Consider the following 19,637-nt stretch of genomic DNA (forward strand, 5'->3'; position numbering starts at 1 on the left):
TTTGCTAAGACACCCTTTCGGAGGTCGTCCTCAATACACGTCCCCAAAATCTGCAGATCTTGAAAAGTTTTGATATTCTGATACCTCAGTAGGTTGGCATAAACCGGGCGGAGATTGTTGACAAATTTTCCACCAGAGTTGATTCACTCGGCTTACTGACCAATTGAGTACTCACCCTCCTCCAACGGGTTAGGAACTCAGTGAACCCCTCCTTGTCGTTTTGGGTTAACACTTCGAGAGTATGGGTGTTGGCCTGGATCTAGACATTGTCGGCATACTGTTTGGCAAACTCAACTGCGATCTCATCCCAAGTAGTAAGGTTTTTCGGATCCAAGGAGTAGTACCATTGGCGAGGAATTGGCTCCAAAGAGGACGGGAAGATCCGGGTAAAAAGCTCCTGCTTGACCCCCTTAATGGCCATGTAGTCTTTGAAAGCACGGATATGGTTGAGTGGGTCCTCCACTCCCTTGAACTTAGGTACATCAGTCAGGGTGAAGTTGTCAGGTAACTAGTCCCCAACGGGTTCGAACCTTCGGTTGTTCTCAAGATAGATATTGTTACCCCGGGCTAGGAGCTGTTCTTCCAAGAGTTTCAGCCTCTTCTCAGTTTCAGTCAGAGGTGGGGTATTATGTTCCCCAGTTTCCTTGTTCTCCAGGGCGTCGATACGGGTCTCGACGCGATCCAGGGTGACCTTAAGAGCGGTAAGCAGGCTGGCTAGCTGATCAGTTGTGACATCTCTGTTGTTATCATTGTTGTTAATGGACGAAGCTGAAGACGGGGCCATGGCTCTGAGGCAGAAAAACGGCTCACATTACAACTCAATCCGACACGGTTCTAAGACTGAACGCAGACAACACAAAGGACGAGACGGAGATCAGACCCAACAAGACGGGGCGACCGTGTGTGGTCCCTCGGTGCTGACTCGATTTATGACGTGACGGTGTTTGACCAAACCTTTGACACGAGTCCGACATGACGGCGTGACGCCATTGGACGGGTCTCGTGGTGAGACGACTTATAAGTAAAGACCCATAAGTACGTTTGTTTTTACTCGATAGACACGAGGCGGAATTGGAATGGTGGACTGAAGTTTTCGAAAATAGAGATTTTCAAAAAGATTCGTTTGTCGCTTTAATGGGCGGCTTCCGAAGATAGAAATCTCCGCAAGTCGATCAGTTGAAAGGGGTCATCTTAAGTTTATTTGCAAAAGACGGTTTGAGTTTGAGTCGGCTCGGAAAACGGGGCATTGTTTCCCAAGACGGTTTTTGAAATTCAAAATTTTATGTTTTGAAAATCGAGTTTGAAATGTTTGAAGAGGTCTCGGGGACGGTGCATGGTCCTCGGGATCCCGAAAGTGTCTCGAGAAAAGGGCGTGTGCTTTTCTCGGGTTTTGAAAGAGCCATTGTCGGCGCGAAATGGGTTAAAATAAGTGTCTAGATGCGGCGATTATAACGGCGTAAAAAGGTGATTTGAAATGGTTATACAAAACCGGGTTTGAAAATCGTCGTTACGACGGCCTAGAAAGGCGTGTTTAAATGGTTATACAAAACCGAGTTTGAAAATCGTCATTACGACGGCCTAGAAAGGCGTGTTGAAATGGTTATACAAAACCGAGTTTGAAAATCGTCATTACGACGGCCTAGAAAGGCGTGTTGAAATGGTTATACAAAACCGAGTTTGAAAATCGTCATTACGACGGCCTAGAAAGGCGCGCAACGGTCGGCGAAAGACCGAGGTTTGAAATGGCCATTATAACGGCGCAAAAAGTTGTTTTTGAAAGTTTGAAAATGACACGGAAGGACTTATGATCATATAGCACATAAGCACTCACAGTTTCATTATATTATGCATTATGCTGACACGGGTTTTGGCTTAAAAGGGTGGGTTACACACCAAGCAATCAAACCCCGATTTGCGAGAGGGATACCAATCCAAACAAAATGTGTAAGGAGGGTGCCCTGGCCTCGTGCTCGAAGGTGATGAAAGCTCTTTGACGAAACAGAAATGTGTAACGTCAACGGTATGCTAGACTCAATCGGGATTCGAAGCGCGGGGATGAGGAAACTCACGCCGACGAAACGAGCCAATTGGTCGAAAAGGGTTAGGTTGTGGGCCCGGACAAGGAAACCCGACCGTGACCATAATATCAATTAATGCATTCCAACCAAGACCTCATTTGAGTCTCACCATCTAGGGATCACAAAGACGTAAGTGTCCTAGTTTTCCCCAGCGGAGTCGCCAAATCTGTGGACATAGCCACCTACACGCCAGGCCAATCTGTGGACGTATAGCGGTCTTTTTTGAAAGCCACGCTCGGCGGCGTAAAAATGATTTTGACCGGATCGTTTTAGATCGGTCGGTTTCGTCTTGGTAAGGGTCTCGAAACGATTAGAGATGTTCAGAGTCGCCACCAAGCATTTGTGGGATGCCTGGAACCCGTTCGAATTCCACTTTATACCTCGGTCAAATCGAAGCACAAAGCAGCGTTTGACATAGGTACTAAAGATAAAGAAATCGTCCCTCTTTAGCATCCTATCTCTAGAATGACTCTCGTACGCCCTGGATAAGGTCGTCCACTATCCAAAGTTTCTGAGTAAGAGGTGAATGTACGTATTGGGAAGCCCTTTAATCAGACACCCAATCCCGCCCGCGTTAGCGGCCTCTACTGATCGATCTTGATTGGTTGAATGCAAAAGTTGATAAAACGTTTTAAATGCATGAATGCGCATCCAATAATTTAAACCTAACATGTGAGAGCTTTCTAAGTCGGTTGATTTAATCCAAGTATCAAGTATAAGATGTCGGGTTGTATTAATGGTTGATTTGCATGCAAGACGGAAATTAAACATCCATTTACCGTATTAGGTTTAGGGTGCATAACACGATCCATTTGTCTTAGTAAGGCATTTTGCAAATATGGTTTTGGATAATCAAATAGTCATCTGATCCGTCCTATATCCGGGTTAACCGGAGTCGGGATCGTCCTAGACTAATGCTGGAAGGGAACAGGCCCTGTACCATACGGCTATATGAGGCGCGAGCCAGCCGGCGGTGTAAGAGGCCTCCCTCTGGTTTTGAAAATGAGAAATGGAGAGCCTGTTTAGGCGCGGGTTAGACCACGGTTCATGTGCCGTGTTTTGACCTTTTAAAAAACGTTATAAAACATGTTGAAAATGGGTACTTGAACCCGGTTTGATTTGAAGGGGTCGTTTAGACCGCATTTGTTGATTTGAAGAACTAGACTCGAATAATCACCATTATTTTGATAATATTCGGTGTCGGGTTCGATTTGACAAACTTGACATGAATAGTTTTGAAGATGATTATGGACTAATTGTTTTAAGTCCATTTGAATGTTATTAGTCGATACTCGTCATCGTACCCGGGTTAAAATCCGGCATGGTATGTACCAAGGATGACTTTGTGTTGATGACTAATATGTTTGTTTGAAAATGTAAATAAATGAAATAAAAGGCTTTAAAATACCTTCTAAATGTCATTAACCAAATATTATCACCGAAACACGGATTTAACCGTCATGGTATGAGGAACCAAGGGTGAAAAATGCTTTATGGTTAAAACATGTGAAATAAAATAACAGTGGTTCGAAAATACTTGAAATGGTGAAAACCGATTACAAATATGAAAAATGGATTAAGGGAAATAACGAGAACAAACACGGTTGATCTCTGGTCTGAATATCCCATTTAGGCGCGGGCTAGTTGGCGACCTAAGGGGCTTCTGCCTCAGACCAAAAATCAGTTTTGGCTCATTTATTCCATGTTTTGGTTCATGTTATGCATGTTTTAGCATGTTATAGTCATGAAACGAATGAAAACATAACAAAAGAAGATTTTTACACCCTCATACTTACATGTTTGGTTATGGCGAGTGACCGACGTAAGTGTAATAACTCGTTTGATCGGAAAAAACTCGGTTTAAAACCGTTTTGGTAAGTAAAAAGTGTGTTTTAAGCTTTAGTGATGGTGTAGTGGTCGAAGTGGTCGGTCAAGTGATTTAGTGCACGATGACGGTACCAAAAAATGTGTAAGGCTCGTGTTTACGATCGGTAGGTCGTAAATACGCGTCGGGTTGTGACTTAAGAAGTCGAGTCGAGAATTTTAAGGGAGAAAGAGGGGGCGGACACTCGCGTAAGTCTCAAATGGGTGGCATTTGAGCGGTATTTATAGGAGAATGAGTGGTTGTGTGAGTTTTGAGCGACGTGGCCACTTGGGCTGCTCAAAGAGGCGCGAGCCACGTCGCGGTTCTTCGAGTTGTGTTGTCACTTTCGCATCAAACGCAATCATGATTTGTTCTATCCTAGGTTTTGTAGTCACATGTTTGGTACTTGACCAACATGAATCTGGGAAAACTTAAGGTAGAAGGTTTGGAAAGTTTTGTTTTTGGTGGTTGACTCGGTTTGACTCGTTGTTGGAGTCGGGATTTGAATTTTTGAGTCGGTTTTTGGTCCGGTGTCGGTTTTGACTCTAGTTAGTGTCATTGTGACCCCGTCGTCGTGTATTAAACACTCCAGATATTTTTGAAATGTTTTGAAATGTTTTATTTTCGAAATCGTTTTAAGTTTTCCGACGTAAAGTTGTACACAAACTGTCGATCAAACGCCGCGATTCCAAAACATGTTGTAGTCCGATAATCATCGGGTGTTTGTTGGAGTCTCAACAGATAATGGGTATCTACACCTCCATTTACAATATGAGCGGTGCCTTCGTTACCACAATCAACATTGAGCCATCTTTCCACCAAAAGCCTTAGAGCATTGTAAGGCTTAGTGAATTCCCTTCCAAGGCCGACTCAAGTAGAACACAATAGAGCTTTGTGAAGTGATTAGTGCCTTTTCTTGCAATTATAGTATTCCCGATGACCTTGTGCCACACTCTAATGCCCGGATGGTGGACTAATAGAGCGCGATAAGCATAAAAGCTCACAAATTGCTTCCCGGAAGTCGCCTCCCAAAGAGGAGCGGGGTCATACTTTTCGGGCTTCTTATGATAATATGGTGTATCACTAAGGCCTAAAGCTTTACTCAAAACATCAAAGGTGATGCGCCTATTCACATTGGTAAGGCGAAACTCGATGTATTCTCTAGTCTCTACCTTAGTCACTTTCAATGAACTTAAGAATTTCAAGGTAAGGGAGGGGTATGTCAATTCTCTTGTAGTAAACAATTTTCCCAACCCCATGGCTTCAAAGAAGGCTTTTGTTTGTTCAAGGACACCCAATTTGTTCAAGGCATCTTCACATATGAATTTGGTGGGTAGAATGGCTTTCTTAGAATACTTGGCAAATGTATCCCTATGGGACTTAGAAATGAAAATTACCTTCGGATAGTTGGGTAATTGAGCAATTTCCGGAGTTGTTGGTGTTGTTGCTTCCAAGGGAGGATCTTTTTGTTGTTGAACTTCCAAGTTTGCATTAGCAACCACCATAGCCATTGAAGCTTTCTTTGCTTGAAGGTTTTGTTGCCTTTTCGAAAGTGTCTTTGCCTTGAGTTCTTTTGTTGCTCCTTTTGTTCTTGCCATTGTTGATTATACCAAGAAAAGATTGAAAATCTTCAATTTCTAATTACACCCAAATCGATTTTAAGATGAAAGAATTTGTCTTTGTATTTAAAAAATCGACTCAAAGGTTGAAGATTTTGGTGCTTGGATTGATTATTATTGCAAAAGGAGTGATTAATTGTTGTTGTAAGGAAGTTTGGATTTGATTTTGTTGAATTTGGTTGAGAAAATTTTGTTTTTGGTGATAGAGAGGATGAGGGTTTTGGGGTTTTGGGGTTTATGGGTAGTGTTTGAATGTTTGAATGAATGAATGAATGTGGGAAGGGGTATTTAAAACACCCGAAAATTTCAAAACTGCAGGGGAAAGACAAGCGGATTCCTGTCGGGACGCTCGGATTCTGCTCAATTTGGCTTCAGGAAAACTCGCCTAAAGACGAGCGTCTTTCAGTGAAGACGAGCGGATTCTGCAATTCAGGACGAGCGGATTCCCTTAAAGACGGGCGGATTCTCTTACAGCAACTTTGCTAAATCTGCACTGGCAAAAAGACGAGCGTCTTTCTGCAAAGACGAGCGGGCAATTTCAGACGAGCGTCTTCTCAGCTGGGACGCTCGGATTCTCTAACAGACCAAAATTTTTGATTTTGCAGCTCATTTGGACGGACGAATTCTTTCACAGACGCTCGGATTCCTATAAGACGAGCGGATTACCCGTGAGGACGCTCGGATTCCTCCTGGTCTACCCGGATTCAGGTCCATCCGTGCACTTGCATATCCCGTGTCATTTTCATTCTTCAAATCCCGTTTTCTTCATTGTAGGGGCACTACAAAGGCATGAATGGCCTTGGCAATTGTTATCCCCACATTAAGTTAAAGCACTACACATCAATAAAATCATTAGTCCTGATGCGTGTCTTTTATATGATGTTTTACATCTCTTTTTACACGCATTTCAGAGCTCATTCATGTAGTTTATGCTACCATTTCCCCCATTTCCGTCTACTTTCGTGTTTTTGTACTTTATTGCAGAAATGTGAAGAATTCAACGGAAATTGAGCTAAATCCGTCCCCGAGTATCCTGCATTGCATTTGACGTGAAGTATTCGCTTAAGGAATGAGCTTGGTGCGCAATCCAAGGCCCAAAAGACAAATCCACGAGTTTATAGAAGTCAAGTAGCAGCTCAAGCAGTCGATCGACCAATACCATCAGTCGATCGACCAACCTGCGGGTTCCAGAAGCTACTGTACACTGAAGAGCAGTCGATCGACCGCCATGCTTAGTCGATCGACCAAGCTGCTATCCCAGACGAGAATTAAAAGACCGAGGAAGCGCAAGCCCATTGAGTTTAGGTTTTGATAATAAGTGTTACGTATGTTTGCTATATAACGTAACTTAGAACACCAGTTTGAGGATCCGATTTTTATCTAAGTTTTACACAGTAACATTCAGTTTTTATTAGGGTTCGGAATATTGTTTTAGCATTGGAATTTCGTTCTTATTCTTAATCATTCCTCTGCAATCTCGGTATTCTTCTGCCTTATTTGAATTCACTCTTATTTCGTTATTAATATAGAATTTCTAGTTAGGTTCCCGAAACCGTTTTATCGCTTTATGTTAATTGTTGTTCTACTAATTATAGTATGAATTCAGTAATCTTTATCGTCAATATTATTGTTATTTTTGCCATAGCCATGAGTAGCTAAATCAATTGTGCTAGGATGTAGGGGAATTATAGCGTAGGCGGCGTAGTATTAATTTGGACTGAAATCGCGTGTCGATCCGATCGATATATACCTGGTCGATCGACTGACCACGTGAGGTTACCTTTCGTTTTAATTGATTTTAATGTTGTATTTAACGAATCGAATGCATGCGACCAGTTAGATGCTTAATTTATGACTGACCCAGTGGATCGAGAGATAGGGAAAGTTGTTAGATCACCAATTAAAATGACTAAACTGTGCTGAGATCGAAAGATAGGTAAAGTTTAGATTATTAGTCACTTTTCAGGACGAGAGTCAGTATTAGTGATATTAGGGACTTATAGCGAGATCGAAAGATGCTATCTGTTAAGAGTGGACCGAGAGGACCTCTTGTTTTCCCGCCTCACATCTGTTCGATTTGGACCTGTTTAGTATGCTGCCGCCGAAGCTATAACGAACCGACCATCCTAGTACCCCTTTTATACTTGATTTCATCTGTTTGCTTAGTTTACTTTATTTTATTGCTCATTAGCTATAGACCAATTCAATCAAACCCCCACCTTATTGTTACCTTAGACCGAATTTAAACAACTAGAAATTACGTCTGCCTCTCTATGGTTCGACCTGACTGCCACTAGCTATAGTTGTAGTTGGAGATTATAAATTTATTTTTGACACCTCACGACGGGTATCAAGTCCCTCCCTCACTTCTCTCAAAATGATGAATATCTTGATCAAGGCACAAAAATCCAAAAATGACAAAAATGCAATGTAAGAATTAAAATGCAAGTTAGGGAGTTAGAAATATTTACAAATGGTGGTTTGGAGAGGACTCCACCAAACTCTCATCCTTAGAGAGATGTCATGGGGGCATGTTCAAGGTGTTGTTGATGTTACTCAACACCTTGAAGAAGTAGACAAAAGCTTGTTCATTATCATGATAAAGATCTTCAATAGATCTTTGCACTTGTTGTCCTTCATATTGGTCTTGATCGATAGCATTACCAATGTAGGGATTGAAAATCCCTTCAAACTCATCGTCCCATAGACCACAAACTTCGTCTACTTGATCATTAAAAATCACTTGAGTTGACAGAGACAACTCTCCTCCTTTCTTGTCTTGGCCAATGAGGCCATCCTTTTCACTTGTCATGGGTGAGCTTTTCAAGCTCTCTTTGTTACAATTCACTTGCTCTTTTGATGGAGCATCATCAACTTTCTTTTTCCATTAGAATTCCGACTTCTTCCTCTCATCCTTCCGGCTATAATGATCAACCATAAAACATGGTTCATGCAAACGGGGAGCTCTCATGGTCTTGTCAAGATTGAAAGTTATGCTTTCATCTCCCACTTCTAGAGTGAGTTCTCCATGCTTCACATCTATCACCGCACCCGCGGTGTGCAAGAAAGGTCTACCTAGAATGATTGGAATATTGGAGTCTTCTTCCAAGTCAACAATGACAAAGTCCACCGGGATGAAAAATTTCCCAATTCTTACGGGAACATCTTCCCATATCCCTAATGGTGTCTTCGTTGATCTATCGGCCATTTGGAGTGTGATATTGGTACATTTAAGCTCTCCCATCCCTAACCTTTTACTTACCGAATACGGCATAACACTCACACTAGCCCCTAGATCACATAGGGCTTTGTTGATCGTTGTGTCGCCAATGGTGCACGGTATTGAGAAGCTTCCCGGATCTTTAAGCTACGGAGGTGAACTCCCTTGAAGGATTGCACTACTCACCTTAGTGAAGGCGATAGTCTCAAGCTTCCGGATCGACTTCTTTTTCGTAAGGATGTCTTTCATGTACTTTGCATAGGCCGGCACGTGATTGATTAATTCTGTGAAAGGAATCGAGACTTCCAAATTCTTCACAATTTCCATAAACTTTCCAAGTTGGTCATCGAATTTGGGCTTGGCTTGACGACTTGGAAAAGGAAGTCTAATCACAATGGGTTCCTTCTCCTTGGCCTTGTCTTCATTTTTCTTTGAAACTTCTTCTTTTGATGGTTCTCCATCCTTGGAGTTTTGCACAACTTCTTCTTTGTCACTAGCTTCCACCACTTTATCCTCAACTTGCTTCTTCGGTGCTTCATATCTCGTACCACTCCTCAAGTGAATGGCACTAACCGTTTCATGTCTCGGGGGATTACTTTAAGGTGGTAATTGCCCCTTTTGTCTTTGTGGGTTTGAAGATGCGAGTTGAGTCAATTAGGTTTCTTACATTTTGGTGTGGGCTAGGATGTTGTTGATGGTGATTTCCTTTGCTTGACTATCCTTTTGCATTTGAGTGAAAAACTCTTGTTGGTTCTTTTGCATTTGGAGGACCGCTTTTTGAACATCAAAACCTTGGTCATTTTGTTGATTGTATGGAGTTTGGTTTTAGTAACCTTGGTTTTGGTTGTAAAAGGGTCTTTGATTTTGGTTTCTCATGGGAGGTGGGGTGTATGTTGGTTGAGGGTTTTGAACATTTTGGCTTTTGTATGAGAGATTTGGGTGGAATTTGATGTTTTCATTGTAATAATTGGAATAAGGGGTACCACTCTTATATGCTTGAAAAGCATTCACTTGTTCATTTGTTCCCCTACATTCACTTTGGTCATGTCCCAAAGTTCCACAATTCTCACATATCCCACTTGGGATTGATGAAGATGCCGTCATGGCATTAACATGATGCTTTGGTGATTTTGAGGCTTCTTCAAGTCTAGCCATAGCTTTTTCGAACTTCAAATTGATGGTATCAATGTGAGCACTAAGTTGAGCACCCAATTGAGTAATAGATTCCACTTCATGCTTTCCTCCTCTAGTAGCCTTGCGAGGTCTGCTATATTGTGAATTATGGACCGCCATTTCCTCAAACTTGTTCCAAGTTTGATTATCGTCAACTTCGGTGAACATACCATTTGATCCCATGTTGAGAATGTTTCTTGAGTCTTCATAAAGACCATTCCAAAATTGTTGTACCAAGAACCACTCGCTAAGTCCATGATGAGGACATGAGCGACAAATTCCTTTGAATCGCTCCCAAGCTTCATACAAGGATTCTTCATCTCCTTGTTTAAAGCCCGTAATTTGAGCTCTTAGCATGTTAGTCTTTTCCGGTGAGTAGAACTTTTTGTAGAAAGCTAGCGCCAATTTCTTCCAAGAGTCAATTCCGAGAGTAGCCTTATCAAGGCCTTTCAACCATTGTTTTGCAGTGCCAATTAGAGAAAAAGGAAATAAGACCCATCGAATTTGGTCTTGAGTTACACCGGTATGTGAAATCGCATCACAATAGTCACAAAAAGTCTCCATGTGAGAGTGAGGGTCTTCACTAGGCATCCCCCCAAATTGGCTTCTTTCGACTAATTGGATAAATGCGGATTTGGCAATGAAATTTCCGGTTAAGTGTTGTGGTGTGGGAGTACCATTGGGTAGGTCCTACTCGGTTGGTACGGAATGTGATGAAAATTTAGGCATTGTGGGTTGATTTTGTGTTAGATTTTGTGTTGGGTTCTCCTCACCTTCTCTTGCAAAAGGGTTGACGAACTCAATAGCGTTTGGTTGAATATCTACAACCTCACCAATACCTCTCAAAGTTCTCCTAGCAAGTCTTCTATTGTTTGTCAAAGTCCTTTCAATTTCGTGATCAAAGGGTAACAAGTTACCTTGTGATCTTCTAGACATGCAAAATATCAAACAACTTGAAAATAATTAGAACAAACCTTGAGGAGTTTTACTTCCCCAAGGCAAATAAAGACACAACTAATAACAATCTAAGAAAATCTAAATCAAGTTAACACCGTCCCCGACAACGGCGCCATTTTTGGTCGGACTCCCTTGGGAGGTTTAGTTTTAGGTACTTGTCATTAGGAGCACCTAGACCAAAACAATATTTATAACTCCACAAACAACTCTACAATTAGTAAAGAGGCAAGTAAAGGTCGGATCCCAAGGGACGGGAATTGAGATGAGATTTTCAATTGCAACTAGCGGTGTCTAGGGGTGTCACAAATTGGGGTTTGAAGTAGAAGATCACTAAACTAAATAGCAATGAAAGTAAACAAGCAAGATGATTAAAAAGGGAAGTAAACAATTGATAAAAGGCACTAGGTTGTCATGGGGTCATAGGGGATTCATGGGAATTGATCATACAAACATATTCTCAAATTATAAGCAAGCAATTATTGTTGTGATGGATCGAGTTGGTTTATATCTTTCAATCCTAGGAAAGTTTGGGTCCCGGAGCCGAATCGATTAGATTGTACAACACCTACAAGTCGACTTAATCTTCCCTACTCAACTATATACATGGTCTAATGAGACTCGAGTTGGTTTATGTCTTACAAGTCTCATTGAAAAGATAGGTGATGGGTAAAAAATGCAAGGATTCATAGGCTCGCATTTCATCAAACATAACATGTGCATAAGTTGAGATCACAACAAGCAAGCAAATAAACTATGAAAACATATTAATTTAAGCATGAATCATCCCCCTATGTTGGTTTCCCCTAATTACCCATTAACCCTAGCTAAGGAAACTACTCACTCATTATCATGTTGAACATGCTAGCAAGGTTGTCAATCATACCAACAAAGTAAAACATGATGAATAAATGAAGATAATTAACAATAATTAAAAAGGGATTAAGAGAATTATACCTACTAATGATTCCAATAATAAAGCAAAGAATAATAGAAGTACTTGATGATTGATTGGAAGGTTGTCAATCTCCCAATAATAACCCAAATAATCTTCAATTACCCAAAATGAAAGATGAACAAAAGAAAGATTAAGGAAATGAGATTTGTATTAAGACTTGATTAAAAGTTGATTACAAGATTAAAGAGAGATTAGATTGATATAAACTACACTAGAGATTGCTAATAAACTACACTTGAGATTGCTTAGAAAAACATGATAATCTAATTAGACTAATGGGGTATTTATAGTGGGGATTAGGTACACAAATTAGGGTTTACTAAGGGCTTAAATGATGATTAAGTCCTTGAGGAATTGCTCCTCTCAGAAAAATATGCGAGCCTCCTTTTTGCTAGTCTTTCCCGAGGTATGCGCATCCTTCGTAGAACAAGTAGAAGACGGATTAGCTGTCACACAATCCGAGCGTCCAGGGCACGGGACGGGCGGATGGTCTTCTTGTTGGACGAGAGGATTCGTGGGGTGGACGGGCGGATTGTGGTGGTTTTGGACGAGCGGCCTTCTGAGGAAGACGCTCGGATTGCCTGTCTTGGACGGGCGGATTGTGGGCAATCCGCACGGATTGTAGATCAGCTTCTTCCTTTCTTCTTTTCTTCCTTTCTCTTCATACAATACTTGAGGATTTACTCGGGGATGCAAGGATCTTTTCTCATCATTGCCCATCTACTATAGTATGTACAAAGGCCTTCTAGTCTTGTCTTCTCTTTGATGCTTGGTCATTGAATTCAATCAATTTAGCTCCATTTTGCCATGAAAATCCAAGGTTTGCACTTCTTTCCTACCAAGGGATCAAAACCTCAAAGAACATGCAAAACAAAGGACTAAAGACAATAAATGATCCAAATATGCACTAAAAAGCATGGGAACAAGGCTAATTCGGGGACTAAATATGCTCAAATTATGGTCACATCAAGCATCTAGTTGGGCACCGGGACTTATGGAGTATCATGACCGCTACGTCAACGCAATAGTAGAAGACGCGACGATGGACACCTTGGGTGATACAAGGAGTGAAGAGCTTAGCTCGCAGAGGGAGGAGTCAGCGGTAAACAACTAAGGAGCCCTGGTTCGGTGGGTTAAGAGGCTTGTAAATAGGATGAAGTAATCCTCTTAGTCTTGTTTACTTATGTATAAACTTGTTTGACCTTGTGTCGGTTGAGTTTCGAACAATTTGCCCTTCTCGTGTTGTAACCTCGGCCATAAGGCTGAAACCTAGTAGATGTTGTGTGGTAGGATGGTGTTATGATCACCATTGAGAACCTTTTTCAAGTATGATCAACCATATGTAAGCTTAAAGACTAGGAATGACCGGATTTTGGACTATCAAGTGACACTTGGCCGAGTCCCATTTTCGCTCGACCGAGTGCCCCATCTCACTCGATCGAGTGAGTCAAAAACAGACCCTGGGAACTTTGTTCTTGTTTTGATGGCTTTGAACCGACATGGATTGAGTACTTTCTTTTTATGACCCTACTAACCTCCCAATAATTGTATTAACATAGAAATCCTTAACGAATAAACTGGAATGAGTTATTTACATTGTTATGTACCGCTTTGTACGTTGTAACATGAATTATGTTTAGTCGATGGATGAGACCTAACATGCTTAATAAGGATAATAATTATGCGGTAATTGGTAAGCATAAGTGATAATTCTATGAGTCTTATACATGATCGAGTCTTGCGGCGACTAGAGTAAGATGATACGATACAAGGATGGATAAGAATACATGTGTGATCACGTGCTTTATGCACAACATGAGTTAGTCGGGAATAAGGAATATGGAAGAAACTGAATCACAATAGACGAGGTACCCGACCGTGTCAAGATCGTTATGTACGGAGTCAGGAATTATACATGTATACCTAGAGTCACAAACTATGAATGATACGACTGGACCTTAGCCATAAGAGTAGGAATGAATGTTGAGCTTGACTTGTATTCGAACCCATAAGCCTAGATTGAGTGAATAAGAGAATCCTTCTCGCAAGAGATCGAGTGGCGAAATTCAGGACAAAGTTCTCTTTTAGGGGGAGTGAATGTAACATTTAAACATCTGGGAATAAGAAAGGACATGAGAACGCAAAAGTGCACGTACGGTTAAACACTAGCGAGAGAGACGAGTGAATGCACGAGGAAGAGATTTGGGAGTTAGACATGACACGAATAAGACGTAAGAAAGTGTTAAGGAAAAGTGAGGGTGAGGCGAACTTTGAGAATGAAGTTCTTTAAGGAGGGAAGATTGTAATACCCAGCCTTTGTGGGACCCGTACTTAGACCTTGAGACGCGTGAGAGGACCTTTAGACCGATAAGAGAGTACTCGAAAGGGAAGGATACCCATACACTAGGGTAACTGAGATGGTAGAACTTCCATGCATTAGGTGGTCTTGGTAAGGCACCTTGGTGTATGAGGGTGTTACAAAGTGGTATCAGAGCGACGATTTAGGAACCTGTAACTTATGAGCCCAATGAACATAGAGAGTCAAACTAAAATAAACCCGGGTAGGAGTTGTTAGGAGCTAATGCAAAGACTTGGGAGACGTCCTAAAGTCGCGAACTCGCCCTACAACTTTGAACCGGTCTCTATGGGGTGTCATGGGATCACTATGTGTTTACTAATGTTCTATTGCATATGTTGGATGATATATTGTATGGAAGTGTTGGATGAATGATTGTGGTATGATGGATGAATTGGTGGAAAAATATGAATAATCGTTGCATGATAATAGAATTTATGGTTAAGCATGTTGTATGATGGGAGCGATTTTATAATGTTGTTATGTTAGTAACATGTGAATAGGGGATTTGATGTTATATATTTATGATTTTGTTTACGTGAAGTTATAAAAACATGCGGGTAGTACATGATTGATAAGTTGAATATTGTATGAGCATGATGGATATTATTTCTTGGCTTTTGTATATAGTAACATGTGGTTAGGGATATTGGTTTTAGAAGTATCGAGTCGCTTTTGTTCACTTTGTTGATGTTTAAGTTGCTGGGAAGAAAAAAAATCAATAGTTATGTTGTACGATTATAGAGGAGCCATTTTTAAACTGTTATAACTTAAAATGCGTATATGATATTTATGTGATTCCAGTTAGAGATGATAGCTTGTTCTCTTACGATTCTAACGATAGGTTACACACCCAAAATGACCGAGAAACGAGTGAGATATGACTGTTTTACAAAAATTGGACAGTGCTGAGAACTGCGTAGGGTACTCGATCGAGTATCCCTTACTCGATCGAGTACACCTCTTGTTACTTGATCGAGTGCCCCTTACTCGATCGAGTAGCCTTGGTAATTTATTATACGTGCTTCTGATCTTCACCTACTCAATCGAGTAGGCTGTACTCGATCTAGTAACCCTGTTTTGGGTCATATGCTTACCTTTTTACCTCATCGCGTATCATATTTAATTGAAAGGTGTTCCTTTGCTACTTTATGCATTTTTTTACATATGTGTTGGTCCTGATGCATAAGTTACCCAATCTTATGATGTAAGAGTAGCACCTTATGATGGGTATGAGTTTGGTGGGGAGGACATGAGTCATATGTGGTTGTGATGGATAATGGAAAAAAGAAAGGGAAGATTGATGAGCTTATTGAGGCATGGAGCATGTTTTGTGAGACGTGGTGAGTGATATAATTGAGAGATTGAGTAATGTAAAGGTAAGTGTATATGGGCAAGGGGTGATATAAGTGTAAGGAACGTGAGGATGAAAAGGTTGAGATGAGAGATGCGAATAGTGGCAAATTGAGATGTGTAAGGATTTATAAAGGGAGATGGTTAGGATTGTGTTGGTTAAGGATATATGTGATAGAAGGTCGTTATAGAGGGATGGAAACGAATGGTGTATAGTGAGATCGAGTTATGCCGCGATGTGTAAGTAGTGGCCGAGTTTGGGAATTTGAATCATCAAGCAGTGAAACTAGTGTGTGATTTCCATGGGCAATTAACGGTATGAAATGAGTTTTGGTTTCTATAGGCGAAAAAAATGCAATTAGTTGAAGAGTAAACGCTGATTGTGTGGACTGATGGTGACAAGTGTGAGTGATAGCATGATGAGAGAAAATCCATGGTAAAAAAGAGTGAGATGGTACTAATATGAAATAATGGGATTTGAGTTTTGGAGCAATGAGAAGGTAATCGGAGCACTAAAGAGTTAGGTAGAAGGAATAAGTAGTTGAATTGCTAATTGATTTTGACGAGTGTAAATGGAAAAGAATGAAGGAAAAAAATAAGAGAATGTTGACCGGAGTTATGCGATATGGAAGTAAGGAATCGTCGAGATGTAGGATACTATCATGAGGGTGTGAATTAATGGTTATATAGGAATTTTAGGACGACATGTTAGTCATGAGTTTCGAGGAATTAAGGGAGTAAGAAGTTGGCAGAGTATCTGCGCGATATGAGATTTTGGTTAAGTGTTAGGAGACGATACAATTAAGGATAGAATTGGGAAGAATGTTGAGGTAAATTTTGTTGATGGATTTGATGCTCGTTATTTGGGATGTTAACCGAAGATAGGAAAGGAACTGCTATATTTAGAGGTGAATGTAAGATATTTGTTATACGAACAGTAGTGGTGTTGTGGTGTTGTCACTAGTGGTTAAGGGTGATGATTAATAGGAAAGGTAGCCATTTTAAAGAGGTTGATTTTGTAAAGGCCGGATTGATATGTATGGTTGTGAGAGAGTATAAGATGTGGTTATAGGAGGCGGTTGCTAGTAGTTGAGTATTAATGGTATGGTTACATTTGTCAAGAGATGATGGTTACGCGAATGGGAGAATGTGTTACGAGGGGTATACGAGTTAAGCTTAGACGAGAGGTAACCGTTATCAGGTGGTAACTTACGTGATTAGGATTGGTTAGTTAGATTCGATTATGGGTCTACAATTTGTGTAAGTGTTTATGTGAGGTTCTGACCTCACGCGTGGTGGTATAATGCGATAGTCATAAAACTGTTATCTGAATGTTCCGTAATATATGTTGGGTACGGTAACCTAATGGAATGATATTCAAAAGTTATAATTTGGGTGATCTGACATGGCCAGTTATACTTGTATGTGTATTCATGATATATGTAAGTGATAGTGTGACGTTCCGACCTCATGAGTAATAGTATGGATGACATTCGTAAGGTTATTATTTGTTTATTCCGTATGATTTGTTGCGTTATGATCTAATAGAGCGGTTTTAAGGAAGTTTCTTATCAAGGAAGTTGTACTGAGTCAGTGTTTATGGGACTATATATGTTGCGATGACTATCGATGTGGTTGTTGTGCCTTGGGTGGCGATCCGGGCACGGTACTTTGTGTTGTGATACGAGTATTTTCGCGCTGCGGTGCGGCTGTTGGTGGCGGTGTTGCGATACATTGTGGTGGAGTAGACGGGATATTTATGAGATGAGTTTTCGAAAGTGTATATCACTTATATAGATTGTTGTTTTGTTTACTGTTGTTTCTTATGAGTTTCTTTTGGACGTATAGACTGTTGTTTTGTTTATTGATGTTTCTTACTAGTTTTGGCTTGGGAGTGAGGGTAGTGTATGATATGGAAGAGAGTTGCGCATGTGGTCTTTATTGTCATGGTATAGTGATATTTTGTTAATGGGACATAGTTGTGAGGTGTTGTTGGAGTACTTTTGCTTTTGTTTTAGAGGAGGCATCGGTTGACATAGTAGTGGCAAGTGATTTGTGGAACATGTGTTGTACTGAACTGGAAACTACAGGTGGTTTATAACTTTTATCGGGACAATAGGTATGGAGTGTTGGGACATAGTATCATGTTAAGTTATGGATGAGTTTTGCGATAATAAAAGAAAAGAACTTGAGGATGTAGTGTGAGTGTGTGTAACGATTGTGGATCGTGAATTATGATTATGGAGATAAGTGCATGTATACAGGAGTATGTCGTTTTGGCGGTAAGGTGGAAAAATTGGAGTATTGGTTATGCTAAAAATTTTATGGTATGGGTTTGGTGGTGTGCCGAATGAATTGAGGTATGAGTACTGTTAGAGTAAAATAGCCTTGGATATAGAAATGGTTGTAGGTGTTGAGGTTATAGGCAGTCATCATTGACGTGCAGTAGTGATGAGGATAATGAGACGATATAGCTAAGGATCTAGTATTAGTGGTTTACGAGAACGTAGCATTTATCTTAAGAGGAGTAGGATGTGACAAAGAGAGTTTGATTGTTGTACTTGTTGCAATATACTGGGAAGTTTGAGTGTTGGTGTAGAATAGAGGATGGATCTGTGTTGGGTGATGTTATTAAAGGTAATGACAGTGCTTGCAGTAGTATGTCGATTATGAGTGTGAGTAAACTTCGATAGTGTTGATAGTTGGGTGATGATATTTATGAGTATGAGTAAACTTTGAGGACGAAGTTCATTCTAAGGGTGGTAGAATGTAACATTCTATTTGGTGGTTGAGCTCGCTTGGTGGATTGTCTTGATATTTGATTTGTTAGTAGATAATATATTAGTGAGACGGATCTAGTGGCATTTATAGATGGTATTCGGTGGTGTATGGAGTTAGTGTCGAGAGGCTATAATGTAGTTGATACGATATCGTGAGCCATGTTGTGGAGGTAGGCATAGTTGGTGGAGTTGGTGTTAAGAGTTCATGTTTTATAGGTTGCGTTTGAACTTCGGGGACGAAGTTCGTTTTCAAGGAGGGAAGACTGTAATACTACGGTTTTATGTGTTGTTGGGTACTCTATCGAGTAAGTGAGTTTTGCGTACGAAACAATGTTCTGTCTGGTGAGTACTCGATTGAGTAGGTGCCACTCGATCGAGTAAGTCACTTACTCGATCGAGTAAGTTGGTTTTTACGGGTTATTTGCCGGGTTTTGATAGCAACACGAGAAGGATATATAAACACCTTTCCTCAGTTTCTTTTCGCTTTTTACCCTATTCTAAGTTTCACAAAGATAAAAACAAAGTTACTTTGCTTCTCTATTTCGCATTGCTATCAAATCCCAAGGCTTGTGTCGTCGGATTTCTAAGTTCTTTACGCCGTTGAGACCGTCGCATTGTGGGTAAGCTTCTAGTATAATTTTTATGTCATTTCATTGATTTTAGTTGAAATCCTAATTGGGTATTTTGGGGGTTTTGGGAGTATTATGATTGTTAGAAGGTAATTGTATGATTGAGTGATTGATAGGAGGTTGTTTCGTAGAGGAGCGTTTCTGATTAGCTAATTGTGATGATCTTGGTGATTGCTTTTCCAGGTAGGGTTTCTCTACTCAGTTATTGGTTACATCGTATTAGATTATTGGTTGATTGTTGATGGTTGTTTAATGTTGTTGATCTATATGGTATTGGAATTGGTAATTGGTAATTGTTGATGTATAATTGTTTGGTTGTGTTTGTCTGTGGTTCGCGAGGTGTATCCTCGGCTGAGTGGAGTCACTTGCGGGAGTGGCTTCACACCCTTGATTCGCCCTTTGTGGAACCCGCCACAAAGGGGATGTGCACATTAAGGAACTTGGGTTTGCGCTAGGTAATGATGACCTGGGTTTAGGTGGGAACGGCTGCGGTCCTCCACTGGCGGTGAGGATTACTGGTTGCGGCCGTAATCTGGCAGGGCTAGACCTTCAGGCTAGTCAGGTGATTGGAGATGTGACGGAGTTGGGTGATTGTATGTATTGTTGATATTGCTTTATCTTATATCGTGCAATCAGTAACTGACCCCTTTTAA

At 40.7% G+C, this 19,637-nt stretch overlaps 1 non-coding gene across 1 annotated transcript; it reads left to right on the plus strand.

The window, feature by feature from the left end:
* The first annotated feature begins 10,204 nt into the window (after nucleotides 1-10,204).
* On the plus strand, nucleotides 10,205-10,311 carry LOC141624306 (small nucleolar RNA R71). Its single transcript, XR_012534117.1, has one exon. It is a non-coding gene; the product is annotated as a small nucleolar RNA R71 (small nucleolar RNA).
* The last annotated feature ends 9,326 nt before the right edge of the window (nucleotides 10,312-19,637 follow it).

This window comes from Silene latifolia, chromosome 1 (genome assembly GCF_048544455.1).
Source record: "Silene latifolia isolate original U9 population chromosome 1, ASM4854445v1, whole genome shotgun sequence".
Taxonomy (NCBI): Eukaryota; Viridiplantae; Streptophyta; class Magnoliopsida; order Caryophyllales; family Caryophyllaceae; genus Silene; species Silene latifolia.